The 15,791-nt window shown below is 48.4% G+C and overlaps 1 protein-coding gene across 1 annotated transcript in view; it reads left to right on the top strand.

Annotated features, from left to right (window-relative positions):
- The window catches only part of LOC146786207 (cytochrome P450 2J5-like), a 438,174-nt gene that overhangs the window by 284,585 nt on the left and 137,798 nt on the right, over positions 1–15,791 (top strand). The gene's annotated exons all lie outside the window — the stretch shown is intronic.

The raw sequence follows: 15,791 nt of genomic DNA, 5'->3' as shown, positions 1-15,791 counted from the left end.
AAACCATGTATGTAGAGTGGTTCAATTGCCCACATTACCTGCAGACATAAAATATCAGTATTCCCAATGAATTCAACCCAGACTGGGTTCTGTAAATTAGTACGTAACCCTGATATGTTCCATGAAATAACGGAACAGGTGGTGGTAGCCGGCAAGGGCAGAAGGCTGTCAGGACTCTGTGTGGCGGCAATGGGAGGATTCATACTAGACAGCACAGGCAGTCCAGTAGGATGCTCAAGTTGTTCCAACAAGTGAGTCGGACTCGCAAGCCAACCTCCCCTCCCTACATTTTCCCTTATACACATCAGTGGTAAGGCCACTGCTGACTCTTCCGTTGTGTGTGCACCAATATTCGAAGGCAAGTCTAAAGGACTGATAACACTGGCTTCTCCCGACCCTCCATCCCTTTCAGCAGGGATTGCCAGTCAGTCAACCTCTTTCAAGGTGTAAAGGGGGTCAAAGAAATTGTGTACTGGAATATCATATCTTCGCTGTAATGGACCCAAGATGTTACCTTCCTTTGGGAAATTTTGTGTTAACCTTGATAGAAGAAATTATATAAATCAAAGAGAGAGAGAGGAAAAAAGGAAGCTGGTTCAATTCCCCTGAGTACAAATGTAGAAAATCAAAAGGAACTAGCCCCACGGTCGAGGGGGATATGTGTATGTACACATGAAGAAACAGAATAGTCTCTTAAGTCAAGGGAAACCATTTATGTTTTTAAGAAGGGCCTCACCCACCAACCTAGTTGGTGGCATGCTTCATCATCGGCCCCCACTAAGGGTACCGAATGTACCCCAAGTGTGCTGCGACGCCTGCAATTGCAGCGGAGCTGGTTTATTGTCAAGGTGAGTGTTCAGTGATGGTGTAGTGCGTGTATATTTAAAAGCTTTCCCTCTTGTCCCAAAAACCAATTAGAATTATTTATTAATGGGCCATGGGCAGCATTAAAAGGAGGCAGGGGATGGCTAAGGAGGTATCAATGGCCGCCACCATCCATGGGGTCAACATGTTTCAGCAGTGCCTGGAAACTGGGGCTGGCTTTCATCAGGACCAAGAAGGTGAGAGGACAGGTCTAACAGAGTGTGTATAGCTGTCTATGTGCGGCGCACGCTAAGGCGCCTTAACTGGCAGAGGGGGTATTCCTCTTATTTCCAATCCTGTGGGAGGGAAAAGACAAACATACCCAAAACACACCACATATAATGTTAGCCTCAAGCAATATCAAGTAAAATGAGTGACATGGTATACCGCGGTGGAGGTGCAGAGCAGTACAGCACGTGAGGCAGCGTCAAAAGCGTGCTATAAGTGGCGGTGCATGCTAAAAATACGCGGTAATGTGTCAAGTGGCTCAAGGACACGGTAAAAACATGGTGAACAAAAAAAACTAGAATGAACCCATGAATGCTTACACCAAAGATTAAAGGGACAGGCTCCATGAGTCAGGAGTAGGGGAATTCTGTCACAGCTACCATCGGGACAGGGTAAAAAAAGAGAGAGAAAGGGGTCAAAAGAGGGGGAAGTAAATAAACTTAACCGGCAAAGGAATCAAAGCCGGTCAGAGATTAGATCCCACTTACTTGTAGCTGACAGAGCTCATACCGCAAACCTGTGTGGCCTCTCTCTGACTCCGTGGTTGGACATGAGCAGAGGAAGCTGAGGCTTAAATAGCACACCCGCCAAGATAGTGCTCAGGTGTGGGGAGCAGCTGCAGGCAATTAACAGGCAGGTGTCTGTAAAAAAGAAGGAAACAGAAGACAGACACACAGGGACCGGTAAAATACCGGGCAAAAAGAAAAGAAAGGCTAATAAGACCAGCGCGTCACACAGAAGGTGTGTAACCGCGCATCGGCAGTGAAGTTTAGCTCGCACATGCCAAGCAATGTGGTGAGTGTATTATGCGCATAAGCAGAGAGGCCAATAGCCGGGGGTAAATCGCGCACGTGACCGACAAAGGGGCATGTATGTGTGGTTCATGGGCAGTGCCTCCAGAGTGGGTAAGGAGTAGCGCGAAGTTACTTATGTCAACTGCAAATCACAGAAGAAGTCAAAAGTGAAACCAAATATAATGAAAAAAATAAAAATAAAAATTAAATAAAATAAAATAAAAATTAAAACAGAAGAAGCGGAAATGTGGAGGGACGATCTCAATAATTCAGGGTATTCCAAGGTATCTGGCCATTGAGACCTTCCACATTGGTGGACAGGCGGTATACCCAGCGTTGCTCCTTGTCAAGAAGAAACTTTGCCATGTTATCATGGGTAGGGTTAAATTGTTCAATCACAGTCCAGTACATGTCATTGGGGGTATGACCCCGTTCAGCGTAGTGGCTGGTCAATTTGCTCATTGTTTTTTTGCAACAAATTGTGCTGCGGTGTTCCACAATCCTTAGCCTCACTTTTCGAGTAGTCATGCCAATGTATCTGAGGTTGCAGGGACATTGAATCAGGTATACCACATGTGTAGAGTTGCAGTTAGTGTGTTTTTGTTAGTAGCACACCTTGCCTGGTTCCAAGTCCAGGTTTTTGGATGGTCTAGTCAGATGACAGATGCTGCAATCCCCACAAGGGTAGTGGCCAGTGACTTTGGGGAGGCCCCAACTGTCGCAGATAGTGTTGCGGATAGGTTCTTTGAGTTTAGGCCGTGTAGAGACCAGGTGATCTTTTAAGCTGGTAGCTCGTTTGTGTGCAAATAGAGGTGGATCCCAGTTTCTAGTACCAGTATTCAGGATAAGCCAGTTTTTCTAATGATCTTCATCACTTGATTGCTGGCAGTATTAAAGGTGGTAACACAGGTGAGGGGGGCAGTGGAATCCGCCTTGGCGTGGTCTTCCAACAGGGCATCGCGGTTCTGGTTGTGAGCCCTTTTATTCATTGTTTCAACAACTTGTGTGGGTAGCCCCTCTGTTGTAACTTCCCTGACAGGTCAGCCGCTTGGTGTTTGTAATCGGTAGTAGAGCTTTGACCCCAGACCCTGGTCTGGGGTGAAAGCTGTTGAAGTGTAGCAAGGAGTTCTTGGCAGTGGGTTTATGGAAAGTGGTGGTGGTGAGAACGCTGTTCTCGCTCCTAATAGTCAGGTCAAGGAAGTCCAAAGAGTCAGGACTGGCTGTATGGGTGAACCTTAAGAAGGTGTCCCGGGCATTGAGCCAGGTGGGAAAGGCAAGCAACATCTCTGTGGAGCCCCTCCATATGAGGAGGATGTCATCGATGTAGCGACGCCATAGTCTAATATGAGAACTGAATGGATTGGTGTTGCCCAGGTTGTGCGTAAGTTCAAAGTGATATACGTATAAACCCGCCACGCTAGGAACGAAAACACTACCCATGCTGGTACCGTTGGTTTGTAAGTATATCTTGCCTTCGTACTCAAAAAAGTTTTCTTTCAGCGCTAGGGTTGCACACTGAATGATAAAGTGTCTGGGAGTAGCGTAGCTCCAGGGGTTTGCAAAGAGCATCTCCTCAAGAACTTGGATGGTGGCGTCTTGGGGGATGCACGTGTAGAGGCTCTCAATATCAAGACCCACCAGGAGTACCGTCGTGGGGTCAAAGGTGATGTCTTTGAGAATGCCCAGGAAATGCTTTGTATCCCGGATATAAGTAGAGGCCTTTTGCACCATAGGTTTCAGAAAGAAGTCGCAGTACCTCGATAGAGGTTCTAGTAGGGAGTTAATACCGGAGACAATCGGTCTCCCGGGAGGGGGTCTGGGAGGTTTATGCACTTTAGGGAGTGTGTAAAAATACGGGACCTTCGCCTGTGTATTGCATAGGTAATTGGCTTCCTGTTTGGATATATGCCCGTGGCTTTCAGCGTGGTCAACCAGTCACTGTATAGTCAGTTTTAGGCGATCAGATGGGTCCTCGCTAAGGAGTCTGTAGTTAGTGGTATCATTAAGAAGTCTGTGGCATTCGTTAGAGTAATCCAATTTGTCCTGTATCACAATACCCCCACCTTTATCGGCTTGTTTAATAACAATGTTGTTGTTTTCTTGGAGAGACAATAGGGCATCTCTTTCAACTTTGGAGAAGTTATTAAAAGGGTTAGGATTTTGTAAGCTGATAATATCATTAGTAACAGCCTGTTCAAAGGTGGAGATTTCCACAGGGATGGCACATGGAGGTGGAACGAAAGTTGATTTAGGTCTTAGGCCTGTCTCATTGCTCTTCACTGGGGCAAAGGGCTCTGAAGTGTTTTTGAAGAAGGCCTTGAGTTTGAGTTTTCGAAAAAAAACTGACATTTCTTTATGTAACTGGACTTTATCCAGTCTGCTTGTTGGAGCAAAGGAGAGCACTTTGTTAAGAACCTGTTCTTCAACCGGTGTGAGGGGAATGGAAGAATGATTAAAAACAAGGGAGGTTTTCTGTGTAATGTCCTGATTCAATGGGACGAGCTTGTCCCCGGTAGGGGTTCCCGCATCCGGTTCCTTGTGTTGGCGCTCACCGGTTCGTTCTCTGCGACCCAGTGGACTTGGGTTTTTTTTCTGCGGCCCCTTGATCGGCGGCCTTGTCCTAAAAAAGGAGGGGGCCTAGGGTTGTTGTGAAAAAAAGGTTGCGGCCCCGGGTGATATTGTGGGGGCCAGCCAAAGAATGGTTGTTGTGCCATAAAGTGGGGTGGGGGTAATGTTGCTGCTGTGGCATACTCCACGGTTGTTGCCAGCGTTGAAACCAGCCTTATCCTGGCTTATCCTGAATACTGGTGCTAGGAACTGGGATCCACCTCTATTTGCACACAAACGAGCTACCAGCTTAAAAGATCGCCTGGTCTCTACACGGCCTAAACTTAAAGAACCTATCCGCAACACTATCTGCGACAGTTGGGGCCTCCCCAAAGTCACTGGCCACTACCCTTGTGGGGATTGCAGCATCTGTCATCTGACTAGACCATCCAAAAACCTGGACTTGGAACCAGGCAAGGTGTGGTACCAACAAAAACACACTAACTGCAACTCCACACATGTGGTATACCTGATTCAATGTCCCTGCAACCTCAGGTACATTGGCATGACTACTCGAAAAGTGAGGCTAATGATTGTGGAACACCGCAGCACAATTCGTTGCAAAAAAACAATGAGCAAATTGACCAGCCACTACGCTGAACGGGGTCATACCCCCAATGACATGTACTGGACTGTGATTGAACAATTTAACCCTACCCATGATAACATGGCAAAGTTTCTTCTTGACAAGGAGCAACGCTGGGTATACCGCCTGTCCACCCATGTGGAAGGTCTCAATGAACAGATACCTTGGAATACCCTGAATAATTGAGATCGTCCATCCACACTTGCGCTTCTTCTGTTTTATTTTTGCTTTTATTTTATTTTTATTTTTTTCATTATATTTGGTTTCACTTTTGACTTCTTCTGTGATTTGCAGTTGACATAGGTAACTTCGCGCTACTCCTTACCCACTCTGGAGGCACTGCCCATGAACCACACATACATACCCCTTTGTCGGTCACGTGCGCGATTTACCCCCGGCTATTGGACTCTCTGCTTATGCGCATAATACACTCGCCACATTGCTTAGCATGTGCGAGCTGCACTTCACTGCCGATGCACGGTTACACACCTTCTGTGTGACGCGCTGGTCTTATTAGCCTTTCTTTTCTTTTTGCCCGGTATTTTACCGGTCCCTGTGTGTCTTTCTTCTGTTTCCTTCTTTTTTTACAGACACCTGCCTGTTAATTGCCTGCAGCTGCTCCCCACACCTGAGCGCTATCTTGGTGGGTGTGCTATTTAAGCTTCAGCTTCCTCTGCTCATTTCCAACCACGGAGTCGGAGAGAGGCCACACAGGTTTGCGGTATGAGCTCTGTCAGCTACAAGTAAGTGGGATCTAATCTCTGACCGGCTTTGATTCCTTTGCCGGTTAAGTTTATTTACTTCCCCCTCTTTTGGTCCCTTTCTCTCTCTTTATTTACCCTGTCCAGATGGTAGCTGTGACAGAATATCCCTACTCCTGACTCATGGAGCCTGTCCCTTTAATCTTTGGTGTAAGTGTTGGAAACGGGTAGCGTGGTGCAGAGCGGGCGGGCCAAACTCCGGAGGAAATGTGCAAAGCATCCACGCAGTACACACAGGCGACACACAAGGCACACTACAAAAAGAGACTACACCTGTTTAGGTAAAAAGAACTTTTGTATTGTCCAAAACCACAAGGTGTCAGGTAATCTCTACACTGCGCCAACTGGCGCTGGGTCAAATTTACAAGGGGGAATTATATACATGGCAGGGCCAATCGGGCCGCTGCCAGAACCATTGCGAAGCACCGATAAAATAAATGTACGTGAGAGGAATAACGGTAAAGTCCATCCACATTAATCCTGCAATAAAAATACATCAGGGCATGACGTGAGACATTAGGCCGGAACACCTGTAACGGAAACCTCACAGCATCACAATATACATGACCGTCCTGGGCATCCCCTGAGGCAGGAAATTAGGTTAGGCAGAGCATCAATACATCAAACCCTGGCATCTGAAACTAGCGCTGCCCAGAACAAATGACTAGCACTTTAAATCAGGCCTGGGAACATAGCGCTGCACAGGGCATTTGAATAGCACTTTAGATCATAACCTTCAACATAGCGCTGCACATAACACAGGACTAGCACTTTACATCAGGCCTAAGAACATAACGCTGTACAGGGCAATAGCGCTCAGAACATGGCACATAAACATAGCCAAATATTAGCGCTCCCAAATTGGCCTCTACACGTAGTGCTGCGCCTACCCATCTAATAGCGCTTCTAACAGGGCACTCGAGCAGAGGCACCTTCACCAGGGCTGGTCCTTGAAGCCCTACCTAGCAGCTCACTGGAGCATTGACCATAGCCGGCTCCTGGAGCGCTTCCCAATATCAAGGATGAAAGCGCTACCTCCTGTTCAAGCTGGGAGCCTTCCTTGGGGGGTATTCCCCCGGGTCCCTTCTCCTTATGTCCCGCCGTTAGACAGTCACACTGGTGCAAAAAGGGGGGGGGCGGGCACCGACAATGTGCCCCGTCGCCCTCTCAATCCCCCGCTCCTAGAAAGGCCCTGTCTGTGGGGGGAGCCATCGCTCCAGAAAGGGCTCCCAAACACTGAAGCCGGCTTGTTGCAGCTGCCCGCTGTCAGGTGGGGCAGCTGTGCAGGCTCCTGGCACCAGGGGCGGGCACCGGCAATGTACCCCGTTGCCCCCCCTCCTCCACTACCAGTCCCCCACGACGCAGGGGGCGGGCACTGACAATGTGCCCCGCTACACCCCCCCAACCTTCCACACGCTGAGCCCCACTCACCAGCTCACTGAAGGGCTGCAGGCGTCTCGGCGGCCTCCCGGCAGCAGGCTGTCACTCTCTCCGGCTGCAGGCACCGCCACACGCAGGCGGGGTAGGCTCCTGCCCGGCCCAGGCTCTCCGGAGTGGTCCACGCACAGGGCTCTCCCCCCAGCTCCTGGGGAGCCCCCGACCATGGCAGCGCGTCCTCCGACTTCGCCCGGGCCCCCCTCCTGGGACCTGGGACTTCGTTCTGGAGCCTGCGAGGCTCAGTGCAGGGCAGGCTTCACGCGGGGCTCTCCTCCGCTCCCGGGAGCCCCCGCCGATGCCAGATCCTCACCGGACTTCACCCTAGGCCTCCGCACACTTCTCCTCACAACCGCGGGGCTCTCCCAGCTTCCCGGGAGCCCCGCTCGACCGGGCGATCACTTCCGGCTTCGGCTCCGCCCCCGCCCGGCGATCCACAAACCTTCCGGGTCGCTGCAGGCAGCGCGGCGGCCTCCAACGCTACCTCGGGTCGCGGCGGTGATTTTAGTCAGTTTCTCTTCGCGGGGGCAATACAGGGTAGGCTCCCGTGGATTTAGCATACAAACGGGGTGGGCTCCCGGTGTTGTAAATAAGCGCCGAGGCAGTTGGCACTCGCGCCCACGGCGGTATCACGTGGGGTGGGCTCCCGCTGGCGTCGCTTTACCAATAATATGGCGACATCACAGGGGAGTGGACAGACAGCGCCCCCCAGCAGAACACAGTCACTTCAGATGTAGCGCTCACCGGATATAGCGCTCTCCTTCCTCGGGCAGCTTGAATAAAGCGCTCTCTCCCTGCAGGCAGCTTGTAAATAGCGCTCTCTCTTTGCAGGCAGCTTGTAAATAGCGCTCTCTGGTCCCTGCCCCTTGTTTGAGGGTCTCTTGAGGGGGGGGAAATTGCGTTGGTGGTTGAAGGCGGACTAATTAGTCTTTGCCTGTCGTCCCTGGATTCTCTTCTCGCCGGGCCAGATCAGTGGGTAGTTCAGGATCCCTCACTCACTTAAAGGGCAACGCCTAAACCCTGTCACCTTCAGAGGCATAGGTCCCTGACTAATCCTACCGCCTAAACTCCTGCGAAGGCTTTTCCAGGTCTGAATTGCCACCACTATCTCTTTCCCTCGCCCTGTGGACAGTAGGGGGGGGGTAGGTAGGCTCAGGGCCCAGCACACAGGCCTATGTGGCGGTAACCCCTGGCAGCAGGTCCCCTCTCTCCCAGGTCCACCCTCTGACTGACTGCATGGCAACCCAGCTCCTCCCTTTAGACGCCCCTCACCCCACCTTCCAGACAGTGCCAGAAGCTTCTAGAAGCGTCTGGGGAAACTGGCTCTAACTGGCCTAGGGGGAGGGGTAGAGCACCCTGGGTGCCAGGATTCCCTCCAAAAGCTGGGGTTGCTGGGAAATAACGCCTAGACTGTCAACCTAGCTCAGTCAAACGGCGCAACCACACAGCTTTGGCATCCATTTTAAGTTACATGTTTAAAATGGGGAAACTCAGTCTGCACACATTCAATCAGCATTCATATATCATTTAGTTTCCCCGAAAAGCGAAAAATTTCGGGAAAAAGGGCCAAGTCCAACAGTAAGCATTCATGGGTTCATTCTAGTTTTTTTGTTCACCATGTTTTTACCGTGTCCTTGAGCCACTTGACACATTACCGCGTATTTTTAGCATGCACCGCCATTTATAGCATGCTTTTGACGCTGCCTCAGGTGCCGTACTGCTCTGCACCTCCACCGCGGTATACCATGTCACTCATGTTACTTGATATTGCTTGAGGCTAACATTATATGTGGTATGTTTTGTGTATGTTTGTCTTTTCCCTCCCACAGGATTGGAAATAACGGCTATACACACTCTGTTAGACCTGTCCTCTCACCTTCCACTTTCTTGGTCCTGATGAAAGCCAGCCCCAGTTTCCAGGCACTGGCTGAAACATGTTGACCCCACTGGATGGGGGCGGCCATTGATACCTCCTTAGCCATCACCTGCCTCCTTTTATTGCTACCCATGGCCCATTATTAAATAATTCTAATTGGTTATTGGGACGAGAGGGACAGCTTTTAAATATACACGCACTACACCATCACTGCACACTCACCTTGACAATAAACCAGCTCCGCTGCAATTGCAGGCGTCGCAGCACACTTGGGGTACATTCGGTACCCCTAGTGGGGGCCGATGATGAAGCATGCCGCCAACTAGGTTGGTGGGGGAGGCATTTCTTAAATACCTAAATGGTTTCCCTTGACTTAAGAGACTATTCTGTTTCTTCATATCTACATACACATATCCCCCTCGACCGTGGGGCTAGTTCCTTTTGATTTTCTACGTTGATAGAAGAAACCCAGGGGTACTGCACTTATCCCCCTGCTACTAACCAGGGAATGACCGATCATCTCCAATATAGCTTTTTACCAAACTCGGGGACCTAAATGTAATCACTACGTGATCCCCGGGCAACGACTCGGTAGAACTTCCCACCCAGGGAATTCAATGCACCATCTGAAACTCAGAGAACAATAAGTTAGTTAAACCTGTCTTTGTGCTCAAAAAGTGTAGCGATTTATTTTTCAGGGTTAACCAATGCTCAGATTCACCGCAAGGGAGTAAAGGAACATTAGTTAAAACCACTGTGTAAGGTGCAGCTTCTGGGGGGAGGTGCAACTGTCTGGGTTCCGATGGATTACCCCTCACCAAGTTTAAGTGAGCTAATCTATTAGGGATCTGCCTCTTCAAGTTAGGTGTGTTTCTCTCTCTGGCCGGAGTTTCCTGTTTTAAGGTGCAATCAGGATGATCCTCCCCTTTACTTCCACCCTGTCTGCTAGCAGGAGGCTCGGGTTGATTCTGCTGTTGAGCCAAGATAGTATCACCTGACAACCCAAGTCGCAACATGTGGTTAGCTGAGGTCGAGGGGGCAGGTGCTTGTATGTACTGCAAATCTCCCGTTACAAGGCTTCCCTATGCATTATTTCAAACGGGACCTCCTCTACTACCAATAGGACCAGCCTCTCACCTATTTTGGACTAAAACTTGCGGGGGAGCTGTTGAGCGTTTAACAATCCCTTCCAGATTGATTAATCTTTCCTCTATAGAGGATAACGTGGTTATCAGCGGCCTTAAAAGGACTGATATAGTGTCCTCCAACTTATACCAGAAATCCACATGGTCCATTCTCAGGGGCCCCCCGGTTAATGAGTTACTGACTAGCAGTGGTAAAATGCACAGAGCCTAAGGCCAACAAAAACCAATTCCGAAATATAGGAGGGGTGAAGGCAAAATGTTTGAGGGTGACACTGCAGTGACGGCCAAGTCCAACACAAGCCATCCTTTGCAAGGATGATGTCATAAGCATCTAATAAGTGAGACCACATTTGATTTTGTGCAATATATCATCTCCAATCTGTATTTCTACATTATAAAACCTGTCTGGAGGACTAAGTGTCCATCTGTTGTATCAACCTGTATATATTCTTTAGTTGGAGTCACCACCAGCTGTTCCTTGAGAGTCTTGTGAACTATTGCCACGTCTGCTGTGTGATGCAGAAGCACCACTGCCAAGTACAGTTCTACAGAAGTATCCATAGTTGCCAATGCATTTTTTTTGCTAAACCATCTACTTTAATGAGACTCTGAATTCAGTCCTCTTTTTTTCCTTTTTTATACTAACTTCATCTTCACTCACTGTTTAATCTATTCATCCTTTCTGTGATATTCAGAATGTCCACTCCTTCCTGTTCTTTTACTGTCTGGCTTACTCTCTGTTTTTTCTTAGATTCCAGTGCAGCTTTCTCTTTATCAGAGCCCTCAGTCTAATTTTTTGCTTTCATGGAGGCAGTGCGGCACAAGAACCTAAAGTATAACACCCACAGAGGTTTAAATTCTGAAAAATTCCAGGAAGCTCCTGTTCACGATCTTAAACAGGTACAGCTGATAACTGCTGGAGCACTGTCAGCACTGATGCTTCTCTTCAAATGTTCTTCTGAACTATTGACTAAACTGTCTGAAAGTTCCATTTTAATATCATTCCTGAATAAAGAGACAGCACACCTCCGAGCTTCTTCTGTATTTGTTTTGACACCCCCGGTAACACCATTAATGAGAATGTCCCATGAGTAGTAGTATAGATACTCACAAAGATTGTTCCCCATGTGGTACACTGTTATATGGGTGGTATCATACCAAGTGGAACACACATAATTGGCATTCCTGTGTTTATCCGGGGGTGTTATGTGAGGATAGACTATTTTTAGCTGGTTAGTTTTACGAGGGGCTCAAAATGAAATCTCATCTTGCTTTGTGGTTGCTTCTCCTGCAGTAATAGCTTGTGGATTAATTGCCTGTCCTGGAGATATGCTTGTTGTGCAAGCCCAAGAACAAATGCCCCCATAGCAGTTGGTTGTAAGGCTAAGTGTCAAAGTCTCCAATATGTAGATGGCCACTAACTGGTTTAATAAGTGTCCAATTTCTAGATCGGTTGGATTTATAGAGTCAGGATATGGTGTATTCCCAGCAAATGCAGGCCAGTTAGCTTGTTCATTACTCAAGGGGCCCTTTCTTACAATCTTTCCTACATAGGGTAGTTGTCCACCAAAGCATGCTTCCAGGACTTCTAAGTCATGTGAGGGTTTATAATTAGCAGGTATTCCAGCAGCTCTGTGGGTAAGAAAAATTACTTTATTGGGATCTACAGCATGAAACTCGATCCACGAGCAAAATATTTCAAAAGAGTACGCAGCATGTTCATTTACAAAAACAGTTACCGGACTGTCTCGCCTTTCAGATAATACAGAATCTCCGACACGGTGGCTCAAAACACACTCATTGAAGCAGGAGACATAAACACAAAACAGCACCTTTAGAAAAGGTTTTATTTTACAAAATGACAAAACTCTCTTTTTAGAATAAGGCTAGGGGTTTATTTATGCAATGCTCTCTGACGGAAAGGCTTTCCCCAATGCCAAATGCACAAAATTCAAATACAGATAGAGACATATATATGTTTAGAGATGTATATGTTTATATGCATGCAATAATAACACACTTGATAAATGCAACAGTTAAATGCATGAATAATACTATGAATAAACAAGCAGCAAATAATATGAGATAACACTCAAGAAAATATAATATGGGACGTCCTGCAAGAGATTAGAAAGATGTATACACTGAGGGCCTGATTCACAGAACAAACTTAAGACTAAATCCTAAACTTACTACCATTCTGGTATTCACAGAATGCACCTAGTACTTCTGGTATTCACAGAATGAACTTACTACTTTTGCTATTCACATAATGGATTTACGATTACTAAACTTACGTCCGCACCCGGGCCGGAATTTCCGCATACGGCCCGGAAGTTCCGCCCACGGGCCGGAAGTTCCGCCTACGGGCCGGAAGTTTCGCTTCCGGGCCGGAAGGTCAGATTTGGGGAAAGACTACATTAACTCCGGCCATTGATCATTTGAGCCAAGGGTAAACACCTGTCCAAGTCCCTACCATCCCCCACCTTGCATCAGCTGACACACTCCAGCCAATCCTAGCTCGGCAGCATGTATAACTGCAGAGCAGACACACACACAAACCCTTACAACATGTCACTGAATTTTTTTGTTGCACTGCCTCTTGCCATTTGGCAAAACGACTTGAGGAGGAGGAGGAGGAGAGCGAGAGCAGAGAGGATCTTCAGACAGAGGAACAACCTATTTGGAATGTCCAGTCAAGATGTAAGGGCCAGGTACCGTTTCCCTCCAGAACACATCTTGGATATGGTATGTGAGTGGAAGCAGGAACTTGACTCTGTGACCTGCTGCTCACATGCAATACCAGCATATCTCAAGATCCTATCTGCGCTCCATTTCTCTGCCACTGGCTCATTCCAAAGGGTCTCCAGTGACCATGTGGGCATATCCCAGGCGAGCCAGTCGCGGTGCCTGCATCAGGTACTGAGATGTATCACTGCAAGATCCCACAACCACATACAAATGCCACCTACACTGGCCCTGAGACAAAGGACAGCATGAGATTTCTATCTCATTGCACAATTCCCACGTGTGCTGGGTGCAATTGATTGTACCCATGTGGCCCTTCAGCCACCCCGCCACATTGCACACATCTTCTGCAACAGACACCGATGGCATTCCATCAACATGCAAGCTGTCTGTGATGCCAGGGGGAGGTTCATTAATGTGCATGCGGTGTTCCCAGGCAGTACCCATGACAGCTTCATATTCCGCATGTCACCTCTTGGTCGGCGGATGGCTGCGGGAGAATTTGACAACATGTGGCTACTGGGTAAGTACCAAGCGTTAGAAAGGAGGAAAATGTGTTTTTGAAATGTCTGAATGCCCCCCAACATTAACCATTGTACAATAAGAATCATAAAGCTACATACACGGCCCAACAGATAATGCATGTAATACAGTATAGATCATGTCCTGTGCAATTTAAAGAGGGAACTGTAACCAACTGCCCTTTCCCCTCTCCTCAGGTGACGCTGGGTATGCACTCACCCCACATCTCCTCACCCCTTACAGGCGTGCAAACACTGTACCACAGCATACGTACAATAAGGCACACATACGTACTCGAGCCATCATAGAGCGAACTTTTGGTCTGTTGAAGTCTCGATTCAGATGTCTCGACCGTACAGGGGGGTGCTGCAGTACTCCCCAGAAGTCGTGTGCAAGATCATATTAGCCTGTTGTGTCTTGCACAACATTGCCTTAACGCATGGCTTACACATACTGCTGGAACCTCGGCTAGCTCTGAATCTGGGAAACCGGGCCATGGCACATAACCGAGGCCAGGGCATGCAAGTCCGTGAGCAGCTCGTTGCCACGTTTTTCACATGAGCAACCTGTAGTTTAATGGACTAAATGTGGATTGCTGTCTGTTGTCAATGATGAAACTTGGATATACACGACTGTGTCAATAAATTCCTTCCTGAGACAACTTTGCAAGCCACACTAACTGCATGTTAATCACAGCTCTTGACAGTAGTCACAAGGTTGAGCCTGCTTCAGCACATGTGCCCATGTCAGCGATCAGTGTAGTGGATGTCCCTAAAGAATCTATTGACGCAGATGGAAAATGATACATGTACTGAGAAACCTTGCCGGATCTCATGAGGTTGGGTCACTTAATCAGAAAAGGCCATAACCATAGCATTGTCGGCTCTGTGCCATCAACAGATGTGACTCCCCCACAAATGATGCGCACACGACGTGAGTGATGTAATGGGTGAATCAGACACCATGGGGTAGATTTATGAGGGACTTGCGCCCCTTTTAAGTCGCCATTGCGTCACTTTTGTGACGCAGCGGCGGTGCAAAGCCAGCGCCATGCTGCGGGGTATGTACAATGTGACGCATCTGGGAGATGCGTCACGTTGTAAAGCCCTGCGCCACATGTATGCGTTCTGGTGCAGGGGGGGGCCTTCTGGCGCATGAACGCCTCCTAAAAGTGGCTGAGTGAAATCTACAAGATTTCACTCAGTCACTTTTAAGGCCATGCTGCGTCAAAACCCTGTGCCTGCTTGAAGCAGGTGTACGGATTGACGCAGCATGATAGGGATAGGGCACCCCCGAGCTTTGCTGGAGCTGCGTCGCGCTTGCGACGCAACTCCAGCAATGCGCCGGCTTTCCGACGGGGGATGCGTCACGCATCTGCCCATCCGAGCGCCACGGTGCGCCGCATTGTAAATGCGGCGCATCAGTGGTGGCGCACGGGTGGGCAGATGCATCGCAACTCTTCTGACGCATCTCTGCTGATTAGCAGAGATGCGCCAGAAGTCGTAAATCTGGCCCCATGTGTCTGTGATATATCCACACTTCTCCACCCCAATGTTACGTAACACATCACACAACTCTGCTAATGAGCACCTAATATGGACTACATGTACCATAATGCAAAGCAGGAGAAACTGAAAAAGGGGTTTGATGTTGTGTCAGCCCCCCGCCCATAAGTGCAGAAATGTCTTTAAATCGTCTCTTCCCCCTCTTGTTACCATTTAATAATTCTCACATGCACTGTCTTTTCTTTTCTATCCACAACAGAACAGCAGGATGGCAGTAGATTTGATTCCTGATTGTGGATGGATCTGGATGAATACAAAATGGCTGCCAACTATTTCCTGTGATGTATTTCCTGCCACCCACTCCCTGTGAAACATATCCTGTATGAAATTAAATGTTTCGGGTCATTTTCGGAGTTTACGGCCGAAAAGTGGAAGCTCCGATTACGGAGCGTACGGCCCGTGTGCGGACCCTCCGCTCCGGAACCGGAAACTGCGCTTACGGGCCGTAAACTCCGAAAATGACCCGGAACACATAATTTCATACAGGAAATGTTTTACAGGAAGTGGGAGGCAGGAAATACATCACAGGAAATAGTTGGCAGCCATTTTGTGTTCATTCTGAGTCATCCTCTATCACAGATCAGATCCTCTGACATCCTGCTGCTCTCATCTTTCTTATTATCCCCATAATGGCTGAGGGTTATGAAGAGAAGGCACCCCC

The sequence above is a fragment of the Triturus cristatus genome, chromosome 11 (genome assembly GCF_964204655.1).
Source record: "Triturus cristatus chromosome 11, aTriCri1.1, whole genome shotgun sequence".
Classification (NCBI taxonomy): domain Eukaryota; kingdom Metazoa; phylum Chordata; class Amphibia; order Caudata; family Salamandridae; genus Triturus; species Triturus cristatus.
The sequence above is the reverse complement of the archived record's forward strand: the minus strand, read 5'-3'. Positions and strand labels throughout refer to the sequence as shown.